This window comes from Peromyscus leucopus, chromosome 16_21 (genome assembly GCF_004664715.2).
Source record: "Peromyscus leucopus breed LL Stock chromosome 16_21, UCI_PerLeu_2.1, whole genome shotgun sequence".
In the NCBI taxonomy this organism is placed as follows: Eukaryota; Metazoa; Chordata; class Mammalia; order Rodentia; family Cricetidae; genus Peromyscus; species Peromyscus leucopus.
In genome coordinates this window covers 73,612,369-73,630,040 of record NC_051084.1, presented here as the reverse complement: position 1 = coordinate 73,630,040, position 17,672 = coordinate 73,612,369, and the positions used below count along the sequence as shown (strand labels likewise).

Genomic DNA, 17,672 nt, shown 5'->3' with positions numbered 1-17,672 from the left:
AACTGAGTCCTGAAGGTTGTTCTCTGACTTCCACATGTGCACTGTGGCACACACACACACACACACACACACACACACACACACACACACACGCACGCGCACGCACACGCACACGCACACCCGCACACCATGCACATACACAGCACATACACAGAACAAAGAGGAGAGGGGAATACTCCTGTCTACTTATCCAAGCTTCAGGCTCCTCTTCCATGAGAATTTGAATACACTCATCTTAAAGGTTTTCTGCAAGGCTATAGTTATGTAGAGAAAGCAAAAACGAGGAGCACCGTGTCTGGTCTGGAGGACTGCCCACAGGCTTCCCAGAACGTGCAGACTCTCGTATAGGAGGTGCATGAACCACCTGCACTACCAGGTCTTATCTGTTTCTTCATCTTTGAGGAAACGGAGGGGCTGCAGAGACGACCCAGGGATTAGGACCACTGGCTGCTCTTGCAGAAGGCCTGGTTTATACCCAGAACCCACACTGGGCAGCTTACAACTGACTCTAAGTGTAGCTCCAGCGGATCTGACGCCCTCTTCTGGATGCTGTGGGTACCACACTCATGTGCTCATACCCATAGACAAACATACAAATAAAATAAAATAGCAAAATAAACCTTTTCTAAAAGGAAATGGAAAATATGGTACAAGCCCATGTCTCCTAACACTGAATACTCACGGCCCCAATGAGACAGCAAGCCCACTCCAGGAACAGAACAATGGAATTGCGTCTGAGTGCTCACCCGATGACAGGTGTGCATGCTCAGCAAGGCTAGTCACAGCGGCCTCAAACTTGGAAGCCACCCAAGTGAAGAGAAGAATGGATAAACAGAGGGATTTCTACACTCTGAGTGCGATATTTCACACCAGTGGGAACCCACAATTTATACAGCACTGTGGAAGAAGAAGAAGCCAGAGTAGTGAGTGCCCGCCCCTTGCTTCTGTTTCAAAGACACACATGGCTATGAAACACTATTCCACAGTGTGGGAAGTCAGGCTTGTGCAAGGGACAGTACCCAGAACTGGAGCACTGGCATCTTCTTGGGAAGAAGCGTCTGGAAGGTTAGCCGCTTGATCTGACCCTAGGTCCTCTGACTTCTACTCTACCCCGCCACTACTCAAATCACAGGTGCACACCACCACACCCCGCTTTCATGTGGGTGCTGGGGATCCAAGCTTAGGACCTCAGGTTTGCTCACCAAGTGCTTTACCCACCAAGCGATCTCCCTAGCCTCAAAACATGAGGGCTGAGCTAAGGAGGCAGCAGACACCCAGCAAAAGTCAGTGGGATAGTTTATTTAATAAATACTTGCTGAGCTCTGTGCCAGACGACAATGTAGACTGCTGGACAGACAGCTAATGTCACTGGGTATCTATTCTCCATCATCATCTTCTTCATCATCATCATCCCTACATCAGCACCAATGCCAAGGCTCCCTGGTGCTCCTCACTATTCTCCATCATCTTTGCTATTACCATCATCATCTCCTTCATCACCATCCCTACATCAGCACCAACGCCAAGGCTCCCTGGTGCTCCTCACTATATACCAGGTGTGGTTTTTCTTTTCTTTTCTTTTCTTTTTTTTTCCACGCTGGTGTGCTCTGCACTGGTGAAGGCCAGTGTAGTGGTACACACCTGTAATCCCAGCACTTGGGAGGCAGAGGCAAGAGGATCAAAAATTCAAGGCCAGCTTGAGCTACGTGAGACCTTGCCTCAAAAAATAAAAAATAATAAAAAATGAGAGTTAAAAAGGTTAGTTCTTTACTGCCAAAGTCCATAGAAACTAAAGTCATTTCCAACTAACTTTGAAGCTATTTCTGGCTGGGGGAGTGTTGACATTTCTCCCTCAGATCTCCTCTCTCACCTGGTGGCATTCTCTTCCCACCCTGCCCTGGTCAAGAGGACATCAAGTTGGGGGTCGTTTTGCCTCAGGGGAAACAAGAGAGTCCCTGGGGCAGCTGCCTGAGGGTGGGCTGTGAGTCCCTGTCCCATGCTTGGCATATCGAGCTTGTTTTGCACAAGTAAGCTTTGCTTTGGCACACAGGCTGGGTGATCAGTGTACATAACCCGAGGGTGGAATGTTCGAAGCACCATGCCAGACCAGCAGCAAGAAATAAACGGCCACAAGGAGCTGGGTCTGGCAGAGAGATCCACACAGGTGTGACATGAAAACTTACACAGCCAGGGAGGAGAGATCCACACAGGTGTGACATAAAAACTTACACACTTACACAGCCAGGGAGGAGAGATCCACACAGGTGTGACATGAAAACTTACACACTTACACAGCCAGGGAGGAGAGATCCACACAGGTGTGACATGAAAACTTACACACTTACACATCCAGGGAGGAGAGATCCACACAGGTGTGACATGAAAACTTACACACTTACACATCCAGGGAGGAGAGATCCACACAGGTGTGACATGAAAACTTACACAGCCAGGGAGGTACCTTGCCCCCGACCAAGACCACTCTTCACCTTGCAAGAGCTCTAGAAAGATGAAGAGGGGTTTGGCGCTCCCAAAGGCCAACTGACCCAACCACATCCCATCTGCAGGCAGGACAGTGACAGCTAGCTACCTCTCTGGTCATGCCTCTGCCTACATAGACCCATTCATTCCCTGCTGATGAGCTTGGGGTGAGAGGAAAGGGGGAATTTGGCATTACTCATCAAAGCATTACCTTATCCTGCCTTTTTAGCTGGCTGTCACCTAGAAGGGGCTCAGGACAGAGTTCCCTGTGGATAAAATGTTCTTTTTCACAGTGTCTAGCCTCCAACAGAGATTGAGGGAAGCCCAGGTCCTGCCGGCTGTACAGTGTGTGGAGTTGTAGAGGCTCTGTGCTAAGTCACGTCACACACCACCTTGCCATCAGCTACCCTGACAACTCCATGAGAAAGGGATGCCAGTATCTCCAAATCAGGTGACAGTGCTGGACCACAGACATGGCCAGGTGAGAATTATTGTCATGATTTGGTGGTGGTGGTGGTGGTGCTGTGTGTGTAGGTGAATGAGTGCGCTCTCTCGTGTGTGATATCTTGAGGCCACAGACTGATCTTGGGTCCTCCTCTATCACTCTCCACACCTCCACACCCCAATTTTTAAATGCAGCGTCTCTTCCTGAACCTGGAGCCCACCATTTCAGAGTCATTGATGGGCCAGCAAGCTTCAGGGATCTGCCTGTCTCCATGCCACCAACCCCGATCTCACTGCTTCAGGCCTCTGCACCGAGACGATTCCATGGGTGCAGAGGTTGACCCGGGTCCTCATGCTTGCAGCAAGGACTTCCCTGGCTGACCCATCTGCCCTTCCCTGATGGTTTCTCAGAATTACCCACATAACAGCTGTGTGCTGGAGGCCTGTATGAACACAATTGCAGTCCACTTGGGGATTATCAAAAGAAATACTTATTTCAAGGGAAGCGTTTTATGTGGTCTCCTATAGACATTCCAAAAGAACTTCATTTGAACATTAGTATATGGTCTATACCCACCACCAAAGCAGATCTGCTGCGAAAACCCTTAAAACAGGGGCTGGAGAGACAACTCAGCAACTTAAGGCCCTGGCTGCTCTTGCAGAGGACCCGGGTTTGATTCCCAGCACCGGTGTGAGAGCTCACAACCATCTGTGACTCCAGTTCCCGGAGATCCACCGTGCTCTCCTGGCCTTCATGGGCACCTGACACATACATGGTGCACAGACAGACATACAGACAGACAAAACACCCATCCTCATTAAATGAATTAAAAAAATAAAATTTTGTAAAACCTTTAAAAATCTATGAAGCAGTGTCCCCGGGGGCTCTGTTGTTTGGTGATATCTGTGACCATTCTCTCTGTCACTACATCAGTACTGAAAGCTGACCCTGCCAAGCCAGTGCCCAATGGTCTTGATACACAGACATGAAAGCCAGATAAGCCCCAATCCTACTTTTCCCATCTGCTGACAAGGACTCCAAGGGTTGCTTTTTCATTTATTCCATGATTCCGTCTCCCCGGCTACCTACTAAGAGAAGCACTCAGATAGCAGGGGCCCGCACAGGGCAGAGGGACAGGGCAGGAGCGTCTACATTACCCACATGCTGGGTAGTCGTTGCCCACGTGGTGGTGGCTGCTTGCTCTAATGCTTCCAGCAGCACGTTGTCTAAGACATGACTGCACCATTGGGTTAGGAGGGGAGAATGCCGCGGTGCCTCTTGGCTCCCAAGAGTCCGGAGTTTACAGAGGGCCCGAAGGTGGCCGCAGCGGGGTGTTGAGTGCCGTTACTGAGCAGTGTAGTGACTTCAAGGGAGGAACATGAGAGACAGGATGTCTGAGCGAGCTTTCAGGGATGAGCAGGTCAGGAAGACAAGAAATGGTCTCCCAGGAAGGTGGTTCCACAAGGTGGTGTTCAGCAAACTCGGGACTAGGGGAGGGAAGTCACCTGACCACACTTGACGCCATACAATTAACAGGTGACAGGCTTTCCTGGCGGACACTCCTACTGACCTATGGGCATGCCTCACTCACCCAACCTTGCTGGTCTTCACCTGCTGCTTTGCAGGGACACCTGGACCTCAGGAACCTCCCATCATCCTCCACCATGCCGGACGGCTCCCTGCCGCTTCTTTCCTGGGACCTCCTTTGTTCTGTCTGGTGAAGATGGGCTCACACTTTGACTCTGACCGTCCTGACACTGTCCACTTGGCTGGTGACGACAGCAAAGCTCCCCACCAAGTGTCGGCAACCTTCCTCACACACCCATTTCTCAGATGGGAAATGAAGAAACCTGGATTTTACTGACTCTGAAACCCCTACTCTCCCCTCTTCTGTTTGGCGGGTTACACACATGTGTTTGTATGCACCTTCATGCATGTTTGTGCCTGTACATGTGCATGTGTGTACAAGCATGCATGCATGTGTGTATTGTGCATGTGGAGGCTAGATATGAAACTGGGGTATCATTCCTCGGGCACTGTCCGCCATGTCTTTGAGATAAGGTCTCTCACTGAGCTCGAAAGCATGGATTAGGCTGCTGCTCAGGGAGCCCCGCAGATCCACCTCTCTGTCTCTGTCTCTCCAGCACAGGTGGGTGCTACCACACTCGGTGGTCTTTAAACATGGGTTTGGGGAGTTCACACTCAGCTTCTTTTGCTTCTGAAGTAAGCACCTTCCCAACTGAGCCATCTCCCTGCCCTACTCCTCAGTCCTATCCTAGAAGGCCGATTCTTAAGGCCACACTGTAATGATCTTCCCCGTGCTACTGCGCTTGTTTTGAAGATCATACAGACCCTGTCACCCAGGCCTCTGTGGCATGAAAACAGCAGTAGACAGTCAAGAAGGAGCAGACATAAATGATGTCAGGACAACTAACTGTAATAGCATCCAAAGATAACAGTAATAAACAATGTTCTGATAAAACTTTACTTATAAAAACAGGTGACCAGCTGGATCTGGCTGGTGCCACCACACTACCCAACATATGCATGGTTTCCTGGAGATATAAACCCAAGCATTTAAACTACTTAGCAACCTCACCAAACCCTGTTTGGGAGCTCACTGTTTTTGTTTGTTTGCTTGTTTTGTTTTATTTGTTGTTGTTTTAAGGATGTATTTATTTTTATTTTATGTGTATGAGTGTTTGCCTACATGAAAGTCAGTGGTGTGTGTGTGTGTGTGTGTGTGTGTGTGTGTGTGTGTGTGTGTCTGGTGCCTGCAGAGGCTAGAAGTGGACAGCATATTTCCTGGAAGTGGAGTTACAGATGGTTGTTTAGCCTTCATTCAGGTGCTGGAATCCAAACCCAGGTTCCTTGCAAGAGCAACCAGTGCTCTTAACCACTGAGCCATCTCTCCAGCCACCAATTTGAGAATTTTAAAACAGGATGCATGGCAAGCTTTCTCCCAGCTCAGGTTTGTGGATGAGTGGGCTGCCAACCTTCCATTTGTTCCAATAGGGAGTCACATGGGGCCACCTTCTTCCTGGCATGGGGAACACAAACCTGTGCCCCACTGTGTATAAAGACCCTCATCTCCAGTCAGATACCTCATCTTCGGGCATTGTTGATAAGCTTTGGATGAATGGCTGATTTGCTTTGACTCGTGGACTTTCTGAACTTAGAATTAGAGCCAGGAAAGCTGTGACCATTTTACTGGGCAGTGAGAGCTTTTCTAGATCCTCCCTATAGGATTTCAGTTCGATTCTAGCACCACCGTGAGGTGCAAGCATGTTCATTTTCCTTATTAACAGCCTAAGAAGATGGAGAAAGGCTGAGTGGCGTGGGGTCCAGTGGTGGCAGAACACAGCTCCCAAAACACGTGATTTCAAAGCTCACTCCATAGACCCTAGAGAGTGTCCAGCCACACTCCCCCAGGAGAGACTACTAAGGTGGTCAAAGTCAAAATGTCGACCCCTTATCATCAGGCAGAGCAGAAGACATGATGGGGAAGAATCATAAACAGACAGGCACAGTGGCGTTATGATAAAATGTTACTTATAAAATAGGGTGCAAAGGCTGTGTCTGGCTGCTGAAATTGCCTGCTCTTCGTCTACGATATTTTGTTAATTCATTTAGCCAATGTTTACTGATTGTCTTCCTTTTCAGAGAACATAGGAAGAAACTCACAGCTCCTGTAAGTGACCAACGTCTGATGAGCCCAGGGACACACTAGCAAAACGAATCACAGGTTCAAAGTCAGGCACCTCCTCCCTCTGGAGCTTCTCAGCTGTGCATTCTGCAGGACCTCAGAATGAAGCGAAAAAACAAACAAACCAAAAAAATGTGAGCAGAGAGTTGGAAGCAATCAATGCGGCCAGGAAGAAGGAATTCACTGACCCCCAATCTGGGCCATCTCAAGAGAAGCTGGCCACTGACTGAGCCTCTTAAAAAGCTTAAAAGTCATCCCAGGCCATGGTTAAAGAGAAAGCTCAAACAAAATAAAAACAAATGTGATCTTCAAAGTCTTAAATGTCAACTTGAAGGATGACTTAGAAGCTCTGGGACGAAGCAAGAGACTCTGCAGCTGCTTCCCCCAGCATAGATGTCCCTTCAGTCTCGGGATTGTCTCTCCCCTGGATGATGTATCACACACACACCTACCCACCAAAGCTCAAGCTTCCACTCTTTACGGCTCTGCACGAGAAGGGGCTGCCTGACTAACCTTTGCCCAAGGCTTGTCATACAAGTCCCCATCAGTTCCTGACTGCCCTGTCTGCCTGCCGCCTCCACCTTGTTATCCTCCCGTCCCCCAACACACACACACACCACCACCACCACCACCACTACCAATGCCGCCGCCACCACCACAAAGGCACATATACCACACACACACAAACACAGACACACACACACCACACCACACCACACCACACCACATACACATACAGCCCACCCAGTTAACTTCCTCCCTTCTAAACAGCTCACTCATAGAGAGATTCCCATCATGCTTCAGTTATCAGGATAACAGCCTTGTGCATGCTCACAGGCAATTCCCACTGTTTCTATAGGAAGCAGGGATAACCTGAGACTTGGGCTCTTCTGCCATTGGTCTGGCATCATGGGAAATAAAAGAGCACATTGGGGTGGGATGTTTCTTCCCAAATCATTCAAGCTCCTAAATCTGAGAAACTGAATATTGAAGAATACAACATTCCCTTTATTAAGAGTCTGTATTATCCCTGGTTCTGTTCTTGGTCTTTTATCATAAATGTCAACTCTGTACTAATCATGCTCCCTATAATCACTCTCTAGATGAGGAAGCAGAAGTCCGGAAGACTAGACATCCCAGGATGCTCATCCTCATACAAGTCTCTGTCAGCCCAAAAGAAAGCTGCTTGGGAGCCGGTACTTTCTCCACAGGGCAGGTGGCCTCTTTACCCCATGGCTGAGTGATAGGACTCTCAGTACAGTCTCTGGCTGTCAAGATCTAGAGAATCATTGGCTACCAAACCAATGACATCATGCTGTTCCTTGTCCATGTGTGTTTGCCCTGGAGGCCTTCAGAGATGGCTCAGGTGTCTTGCTAATCAACCAATCGAATCGCAGAGAATCTGCAGCCTAGAGTGGAAGGCATAGAAATTCGTCACCAGTCTGAGCTTGGTGAAGTGTCCCTTAGAGATAGAAGGCCAGAGGGAGACTCCACAGATGTGCCCAGACAGTCCATGCATTGAAAAACCTGACAGCCTCCCCCTTGGTGTGAGCTCTCTGAGGAGTTCTGCCCCAGAGCCAGAAGATGAGGGTGGGGGTTCTCCTAGGGTTCCCTATGCTCTTGACTATTAGTAGCACTTAATATTACCTTCTACTTTAAATGATTGGAGTGAGAGAACTCAACACTTCCATTGGCCTCGGGAAAATCAAAGGAGAAAGCCTTGTGTCTATCCAATTTCTTTTCACGCTTGACCCTGAATCCAAGACTGCCCAGTGATGGGGACCATTCCCATCCTGAGTCAAAGAACATGGAGGCCAGGACATGGGGAACAAGAGAAAGTAAGTGCTCAGAGAAGCCCCCAGCCTCCCACATGCTGTCCAGACACAAAGGCACCCCACTCTGGCTGCGTGTGCTTTGAGTCCTGCCCACCCAGCCTCCACCTTCCCCAGTCCTGAAGTCAGACATTGGTCTCTCCTCTTTTCGTCCTGATGGGGGCACAAGCATTCCCCGAGTCTTTCAGGAGCTGGAGAAGTTCTGAAAACCCAGCAAAGAGCCAGACACCAGAGCGTGCCCAACTCCTCAGGAACAAGGCAATAATAGCACCATTGTGAACTTTTTGTGTTGTTGTTTTTAAAAGACGAAATGGGGGTGGGATGAAGTTCCCAGTGCCAATGAAGAAAGAGGAGAAACGCTTCCATACCCAAGGCAGGGATTGACACCACAGTCATGTCTGCGTAAACAGGAGCCCCCACGTGCACCCAGGGGGACCCAGCTACCCTTTACACACACTCTGCTGCCCGTGATCACGTGACCCTTTCTTCAGGACACTGCTGCCTGCTCAGCCTTTCCGGCACTTCCCAGGGGGTCAATTTGTATAATTTTTAAAATCCTCCCCAAATCTCAACTTCCTGTGGTTCTGTTTTTATTTCCAGATTTCCTTTCCCTAGTCCCTTCTCTCTCTCTCTCTCTCTCTCTCTCTCTCTCTCTCTCTCTCTCTCTCTCTCTCTGTCTCAATCTCCCCCCATAGGGTGACTCCAGGCTCCCTCCCTCCCACCCAAGCATTGTTGGTTGGCTCTGCTGCAGAATGTAAAACCAGAGACTCCGGGAGAGACTGCGGCTGCCAATCCAGGCTCTCCCTCTATCACTTGTTTTTGAGCCCAGCTATGGACACACACACACAGAGCTGTGCACTGTGCAATCTCTGGCTGATAGGCCCCTGTGGCCACCCGAAACACAGCCCTGTTCCTGTCCTCTCCCGGAAAACCTCAAACTGAGAAACAGACAGCACACTCAAAGGACAACACAAAACTGGAAGACCTCTCTAAAGTCAGAAAGTGACTTCTGTTCCCCGTGGGCTTTCAGGCAAACCCCCAGGGACTCTGCCCTGCAGAGGCGTGGGTTTCCCTCCAGCCTCCCAGGAACTGGCCACATATTCCCCAGGACTGTGGAGAAGCAGCAAGACAGAGAGAGAAGAGTTAAACCAAACCCAGACTTCAGCAATCTGTGTTCAATTTTGATAAAAATCTCTCTTGCGCTCCCCCCACCCCCTCCCTCTGCCCACAGCTCAAACAAGTCTCTTTATGTTACCAGTATACATTTTGTTTTGGGCACTACAGTCCATGTCCCTCCCGGAGATCCGGGAGCTAGCCCACCATGGGCACATGGGGCAGAAACATCCACCCAGCTCCCAAGGCAGGGCTGGACACAGGACTGCGGGGGGCGGCCACACCACCACCACCATCATCTCCTGCTCCTCTCCCTCCTCCGTCTCTCTCCTCTTCTTCCTCCTCCCCTCCCTCCTCCTTCTCCCCCCCCCCATTACCTGTGGTCACATTAGCCCTTTCGTGGGTTAAGTCAGAATCCCACCGCTGTGAAGGTTCGACCATGGCATAGAAAGTTTGGACTGCCTCACAGGTGCCAAGGGCCCTCTCTGAGATGCTTCTTGGCTGCCCAAGGTCCCGCTATCTAGAGAACAAGAGCCACTCCACTGGGCTGCCCATCTTGCTTGCCAAGGCCCTCTGCCTGCAAGCGGGGAGCTTGGGACTTAGAAAGACTTCAGTCCACCTAAGAGAATGCACACACCGAAACGGGCAGAGCAGCCTCCAAAGAAGTTGTCAGCTTTGGGGAAAGAGGTGCTATCTATGTTTGTTCACTCAAGCCAACAGGAGTCTGATTCCAAAGCCACTAAAAAGTTTTCAAAAGTTTTCCGAAGCCATGTCCAGTGAATGTCCTGATGCACATACTCCCCTCTCCTCCCCCTGCGCGCTCACACAGCCTCCTGGCAGCCCGCTCCGGGGGTCGGAGTCTCTGCAAACACTTTCCAGAACAAAACAGGCAACTGGCGGAGGGGCTGCCTTTTTTTCCAACGCCGACGCAATAGCGAAAAGTGAAGCAGCGACAGGAAAGTGTGGTGATGTCGCCCCGTCCCTAGGTCCCCAGCGCTGCCCAGCGCTGCACCTACCCTGAGGCCCGCATGGCGCGGCGAGGCTGCTGCTGCCCCGGCTTCCCGCAGGCGCCGCGCTCCGCTTGCTCAGCTCCGTCCTTGGCTACTCCGGACTCCGGAGAAAGCAGGCTGCTCCCTCCCGGCCGGCCTCTCGCCGCCGCCCGCCCCGCTCTGACGTCAGGCGTCTTGGAGCGAGGGATATTGAGGGATATTTATGGCGAGGAGAGACTCTGGCTTTTCCCTAGGTGCTGATCCGAAGGCAGCAACTTTGGGATTTGATTGGCAGTTTTCACACTGGGAACTGAGGTGCAGGAGAGAGACAGCAGCTGGTGCAAGGCACAAGGAGGGTCGTGTTCCCCACTTTGGCATCCAGCCCTTCTTTGGGGACTCACTCTGTTTTGGAAGCGGATCGTGGTCAAAGAGGTGAAAGAGGTCACCTGAGCAGGAGTGCTCCCCACTTCTCTAGCCTGTGGCCTTGGGACAGGCAATGGGACAGGGCCCCTTCCCTGGGCAGTGTGTGCCTGGAAGTGCTGGCTCTAATTAGAAAGCCTGCTGCACACACACCCCAACAACTTTCTTCTATGTGCGTGCATTTAAAAAATTTGTTTTTTATTAAGTTACCTTCCATACTCCTTGCCTCTCTGTGTGCCTTTTCCAACTCAGAGCTGACCAGCTCATCCCCATTGCTTATATACAGAGTTCAAACCGTGAACAGTAGCTTATTCATACTTTCAAACTTTGCATTTATTTAGTGTTTTAAAAAGTGGGATTCTGGGGACTTCTCCTTGACTGGACCAGAAATGGCCTCAGTCAGAGCAGCTGTCTCTATAACCCACAATGCCTCTGGGGTGCCTATTTATTGTTGTGTGTATTGTCCACCCTCAGATGTCCCTCAGCAAACAAACAATGTCTCCAGCTCGCCAGTCAGCCATGGCTTCCACATCTGTCCTTATTATAACCACCATTATCCTCTCAACTTCCATCTCTCTTTGGGTTAGTTTTTCTTTTTACAGGAGAGTGGCGTGTGTGTGTGTGTGTGTGTGTGTGTGTGTGTGTGTGTGTGTGTGTAGGTTACAGGACAACTGGAGTGAGTAGGCTCACGTTCCACAATGCAAGTTTCAGGACTGAGCCATCTTGATGCCCTTCATCCGTCTTTTCCAAGAAAGGGGTACGGGAAGTCAGGTGTAAGGGATTTATGCCTGGTTAGCTCGTTTACTGACCTGCCTCAGTGAGCTGTCTCCTTTTGGAGCCACCACAGGCCAGCCTAACTGTGCCCTCAGAAGGAAGTGTGACGTGAAGAAGCAGAGGCAGGAGGGAGCCTGGAAGGGAAATGGAATGGTCTCATTGGCACCTCCACCCTCCCACGTGAGCCTGTGTCCACAAGACACACAGCACAGGGAAACTTCTCTCCAGACAAAGCCAGGGGAGTGATGGGTTGAAAGAAGAGCCACTCAGCTGACTAGCAAGATGCTTCAGCAGGCCAAGCTGTAGACAAGTCTGAAGAGCTGAGTTCAATCCCCAGGACCTACAGCATAGAGAGAGAGAACTGTTATCCATTGTCTTCTGACCTCCACAGGCAGGCTGAGGCACATTCTACCTGTGTGTGTGTGTGTGTGTGTGTGTGTGTGCGCACAAACACTCACACACATACACACACAACAAATAAATAAATTAATTAAATTAAAATTCTTACACACAAAACAAATGAACAAATTAAAAATTTTAATTTATTAAAACAAATTTTAAAAACATTATTCTAACATTAAAAAAAGATGTGAGATAGGGCCAGAATCTTTAAGGGTAGTGGGTGTCAGGCAGGACAAGGGGACCGGGGGAGTAAGGCTGAGGAGCAACAGAATGTTCCAGATGGGCAGTGATGGGGAGTGAGGTATCTGGTTTACCCCACCCAGGAAGTCTGACTCTGGTTCTTTTGGGATGGGTAAAGAGCAAGTAAAGCTCATTTTGGGTGCATTTTGGTGGTGTGCAAATATTTTTGAGGCTAGTGAGTTCTGAAGAGGCCTGTGATGTGGGATGGCCAAGGATGTCTTTGCACGCCACACCAGTGTTAGCACACCATAAGTACTGATGGAGGTGGGCCATCCTGAAGGGCTCCCCTCTCCCAGGACTACCCCCTGAACATAAACTGAGTCTCTCGAGTACACTCACTAGGATGCTTTTGCTTCCTCAGAGTGGGCAGCTCAGAACACCATGAACTTCCAAAGCACATCTGTCATGGTGGGAAGCAGGCTTCTCAAACCCTTCCCTCTGCTCCCTCAGGGGGCAGAACTCTTCTCTGCACTTCAGACTTCAGCAGCAGTGTCAGGAAGAGAGCAGGTGGTCTAAGGTAATAAGCGTGGGAGAAGATGAAGAGAATACAGGTTTTAGAGGCCCTGGGGGACCCCCTGTCGTTCTCTCTGCTCCTCCACCCCAGACAGGAAGTCACTATGTAGCCCAGGCTAGACTCAATCCTCCTGAGCCACTTCTGGGCTGCTTTGATACCAGTGTGGCGAGGGATGTTCTCAGGTCCAGTGTTCCAGAAGATCAACGTCGCTTGCCAAGTGGCTGGGCTGTGGCACCCAGCTGTCTGCTCAAGCACTATTGTGGATGTTTCCATGGGGAGCAGTTTTGAGATGGGATTAGTATTTAAATGGGTGCACTCTGAGGAGGCAGGTGATACCCCTCATCTAATCTATGAAGGCTTTGGAGACCCAGCCAGAACAGTGACTGAAAACTCCTCCTTCCACAGCTCTGCTGAGGCTAAGAGAACCCTGCTGGCCTGCAGCCTCTGACCTTGACTTACAACTGGTTCAGTGTTCTTCAGCATGCTTGCCAACCATGCAGCCTGGGGACTCACCACACCTCCTCACAGGGTTCCATGAACCAATCCCTCCCTGCCCTCCCCTCTCTCTTGCTCCCCTCCCTTTCTCTCTCTATCCCTCCACACCTCTTTCTCCTTCCTTCCTTGCCCCTCCCTCCTCCCACTTCTCTCCTTCCCTTCTTTCCAGTCTCCCTTCCTCTCCCTCTCCCTCTCCCTCCCTGTCTCTCCCACCTCTTGTTCAGTCTGTTTCTGTGGAAGTTCTGCAGCCTGTGATGAGGAGAGCCAGAAAAACAGGGTTCCTTGCCCAAAGTGAAGACTGGTCCTCATTCCATTTCAAAGCAGTGCTGTAAAGGTCAAATGACTGAAAACAAAATTTCCCTCTCAGCTGGGTGTGAAAGCGCGTCTAGAGGCTCAGGAGGATTGAGTCTAGCCTGGGCTACATAGTGACTTCCTGTCTGGGGTGAGGGAGGAGAGAGAACAACAGGGAGAGGGAAGGGAAACTGAGGAGAGGAGAGGAGGGAAGAGAGGAGGGAGGGAGGGGGAGGGGAGGAGTCTCTCACCTCAGCAAGGTCCTCTGAGACTGAGATGGTGGATCATACTTTTCAGACTTGGTCATTCGAGTCAGAACACACCCGCTCGGCTGAACTCTGTTACTGGCCATGTTCCTAATGACCAGAGCAGACAGCTGAGCCTGTAGAGTGCTTACCTAGCGTATGTGACGCATGGGCTCAGTCCCCAGTCCCCACAAATGGCACAGTGATGCATGTTTGTAGTCCCAGCACCCTGGAGGTAGAGGCAGGAGAACCAGAAGTCTAAGCCCAGAGCCATCCTCAGCTACACTGTGAGTCTGAGGCTCCATCTTAAAAAGAAAAAAAGAAGGATGAGATAACACTGTGAATAAAGGCACTTGTCACCACCCTGTGACCTGACTTTGATCCCCAGAACCTATGTGGGGGAAAAGAGAACCAAGTCCTGAAAGTTGTCTTCTGACCTGCACACCCCTCTCTCTCTCTCTCTCTCTCTCTCTCTCTCTCTCTCTCTCTCTCTCTCTCTTTCTCTCTGTCACACACACACACACACATACACACACACACACACACACACATACACACACACACACACACCACATTAATCTATTAACTAAAGGTGGTTAATTTATTATCTTATAGAATGTAGGAGTCAGAAGCACTCTAAACAGGCCCAGGTTAGCAGGCACCCACCACTCCCCAGTGATCTGATTCTGGGGCCCCTGCTTTCTCTCAGTGACACTCAGGACTCGAATCTCTGTTGGACAGGACATAACTGCACCTCCATTAGGTCTTATTCACTTCCAATGATACAAACAGAGAGGAAAGTCCCACCGCTAGCCTGATTTCTTCCTGCAAACAGGGCGGATATCACACCAGCTTGAAGACGCTTCAGTCCTTCACTAGCTGAGATGGAGCATGAAGGTCTCAGAATTTATCATTAGAATAACCTGAATTTTAGCCCCAGCTCTGTTTTTTGTTTTTCATTTATTTATTTCTCTCTGTGTATACGAAGCATGTGTCACAGCCCACCTGTGGAGATGGAGGACAATTAGTCTGTTGTCCTCACACCGTGTAGGGCTTGGGGGTCGAACTCAGGTGGTGAGGCTTGGCCGCAACCATCCTTTCCCTGCTAAGCCACCTCGCCAGCCCCAGCCCCGGATCTTGCAGCTGACAGCATCATTGGCCCTCTCTATAGTACAGACTACTGGGGGGCGGGGCTGGTGCCAGGAGCGGATTAGATTGCGGAATATGTCCACATTGCAGGCGGCCGCAATTCTTTCCTGCCCTTTCTCTTTGCCATCTCCCTTCTCTCCATCTCCCCCTCACCCCCAGCAACTTCTTCGGTTTGTTACTCAGTAAAGAGAGAATGCACTCAGCATGAACACTTAATTCTCAAGGTTCCAAACCTCCTGCTCTTTGCAAACCTCTGCCCAGTGTTAAGAAATCTCCCCTGGCCAGACGTGACCACACCAAATAGGCAGAGATTAGAAAATTGTTCCGTGAAAGGCAGACTCCCTCGGAGCGAAGAACTGAATTTCCAGGTCTCCTTCTCAGGTTGTTTGCAGCAGCTTGGAGGGTCAGCTCAACTGCCTTGCCTACGTCAAAGCCCTAAGTGTTTAACCACAAGACACACAATCCTGGGACACCGTGGCGGCGGCCCTCCATTCCTCCCCCACATCCAGGCGGGCCACTTGTGTGTGGAATCTGGTATGTGTTCTCCCTCTGAGGCCAGTCAGGCAAACTCTGGCCCAGTGGACCACACCTGGCCAGATGTGGGATGGAATACCATCAGTGAGCAGAGCGGTGGAATGGGCAGGAATGCACTAGAATTCTTTCTTGACATCCCTTAGACAAGTCACGAGCAGGACCCAAGGTCTGCAGGCTGGGGAAGCCAGAGCCACTTGTAGTCGGAGGTGTGCATGTTATTCCTGGAACAGGAGTCTACACCCACATGGTCATGCGCACACTTTCAAGAGATCCCCATTTTCAGTAGCTCAAACCCTTTTGAAAAGTAATGCTTAGTTTGTCTCAGGATAAAACAGGATTTTATAATATTTAAAAGAAAAAAAAACAAGGCTGGGGAGACGACTCCGTGGGTGGAGTGTTTGCCTAGCGAAGCCCGAGAACCTGTGCTTGAGTCCAGATCCCGTGCTTAAAATAAAAGTCAGACACAACGATGCTTGTCATCCCAGCACCGGAGAGTGGAGCCGAGGAGGATCCCTGGATCTCACCTGCCAGCCGAGAAAACCAAATTGGCGATTTCCAGGTACATTGAGAGACCCTGTCTCAAAACACAAGGCAGAAAGGAACTGAGGAAGGACAGGCAAGTCGGCTTCTGGCTTGCACATGCCATATTCATGCACACACATGTACCTACACTCATGCACATACAAACATGTACACACACACTTTTTCCATTGAAAAACCACTTGGGGTGATGACAATGTTCAAGTACCTGTGACTTGGGCTGGCACAGAATGTGTGTAGGCAACTGAACTGAGACTTCTGGGTAACCAAGGGACTCCAGGAGAAGTGTGATATGCTTCCTCTTTCCTTGGCCATGTCTTTTGAGGTGACTTCTCTTTCAAGTGACAGACTGGAGAGGAGGTGGCTCTGTGGCTACAAGCACTCGCTGCTCCTGCAGAGGACCCGCCTTCAAGGGGCGCCATTCAGAAGCTAAGGCACTGCTGTGTGTCACCCTGAGAAGGCAGCTGTCTGCTTCCTCCTGTTATTTCTTTAGGAAGGTTCTACGGCAACCCGGCTACCCGTGTCTCTCTGGCTGGTTCACACAGTCACACAGAAAGAGGAACAGAGAGCATGCCTTCCCAGCCCTCAGAAAGAGCACAAGGCATTTGCATACCAATTCCTCCTTCTCTACATTAATTATCCATAAATGCAGATTTTGTTTTGTATGGTGGGGAGGGGTTGGGATTCATAACCATCCATATGTTTGCATTGAAGGAAGGAAAGAGAAAGATCAAAAAAGCCCTTTTCTAATGCCACCTGAGCAAAGCCTGGAGCTGCATGTGAATGAGATGGAGTTCCCATTCTTAAGCAATTCACGAAAAAGGTACAAAGAGCTAGGCATGGTGGCCTACTCCTGCATCACAGCACTCGGAAGGTAGAAGCAGGAGGATCCGGAGTTCAAGGCCAGCCTCAACTACATATCAAGTTCCAAGCCTGCCAGGGCTACATGCCTCAGAAAACACACACACACACACATGCGCGCGCACACACACACATGCGCGCGCGCGCGCACACACACACACACACACACACACACTACAAACAGATGGAAGTGGTTCAGTTAAACTCTTCCAGTAGACCCTGGTTCAATCCCCAGCGCCCTCTTCTGGCCTCTGTGGGCACTGCATGCACATGGTACACAAGCACACAGGCAAAATACCCATACACACACAATAAAACTTATCAACAAATGAAACATTCACAGTTACTGTGCTTGGGAAGCAAAGGGTGATACTGCTGCCGTGATGAAGATGGTGGAAATACTTCCCATTCTACTGGTATCAATCGGGCCAATATTTCTAAAATATCTCTACAGAATGGGAATCTATTGATGTGGTTTACCAAAAGGGAAGGGGAGGGATACACCATGTTCAAATAAGTTGGATAATCCTTACATACCCTTCAAACATCCCCACCCTGCCACTGAATCTCACAGTGCACATTAGTACATGGGAGCTTCCAGGGGTCCACACAGGGATCTGCCTGGGTGTGCTTAGCACAGT

At 50.1% G+C, this 17,672-nt stretch overlaps 1 protein-coding gene across 4 annotated transcripts in view; it reads right to left on the bottom strand.

Annotated features, from left to right (window-relative positions):
• The window catches only part of Daam2 (dishevelled associated activator of morphogenesis 2), a 113,470-nt gene extending 102,755 nt beyond the window's left edge, over positions 1 to 10,715 (bottom strand). For 2 of the 4 annotated variants that reach the window (XM_028882496.2, XM_028882499.2), the window contains exon 1: positions 10,594 to 10,714. The gene's annotated coding sequence lies outside the window, so the exon portion shown is untranslated. Of the gene's footprint in view, positions 1 to 9,954; positions 10,545 to 10,593 lie in introns of those variants that run through there. The other 2 variants (XM_028882500.2, XM_028882498.2) reach the window with 2 other exon arrangements.
• Between the last annotated feature and the right edge of the window lie 6,957 nt (positions 10,716 to 17,672).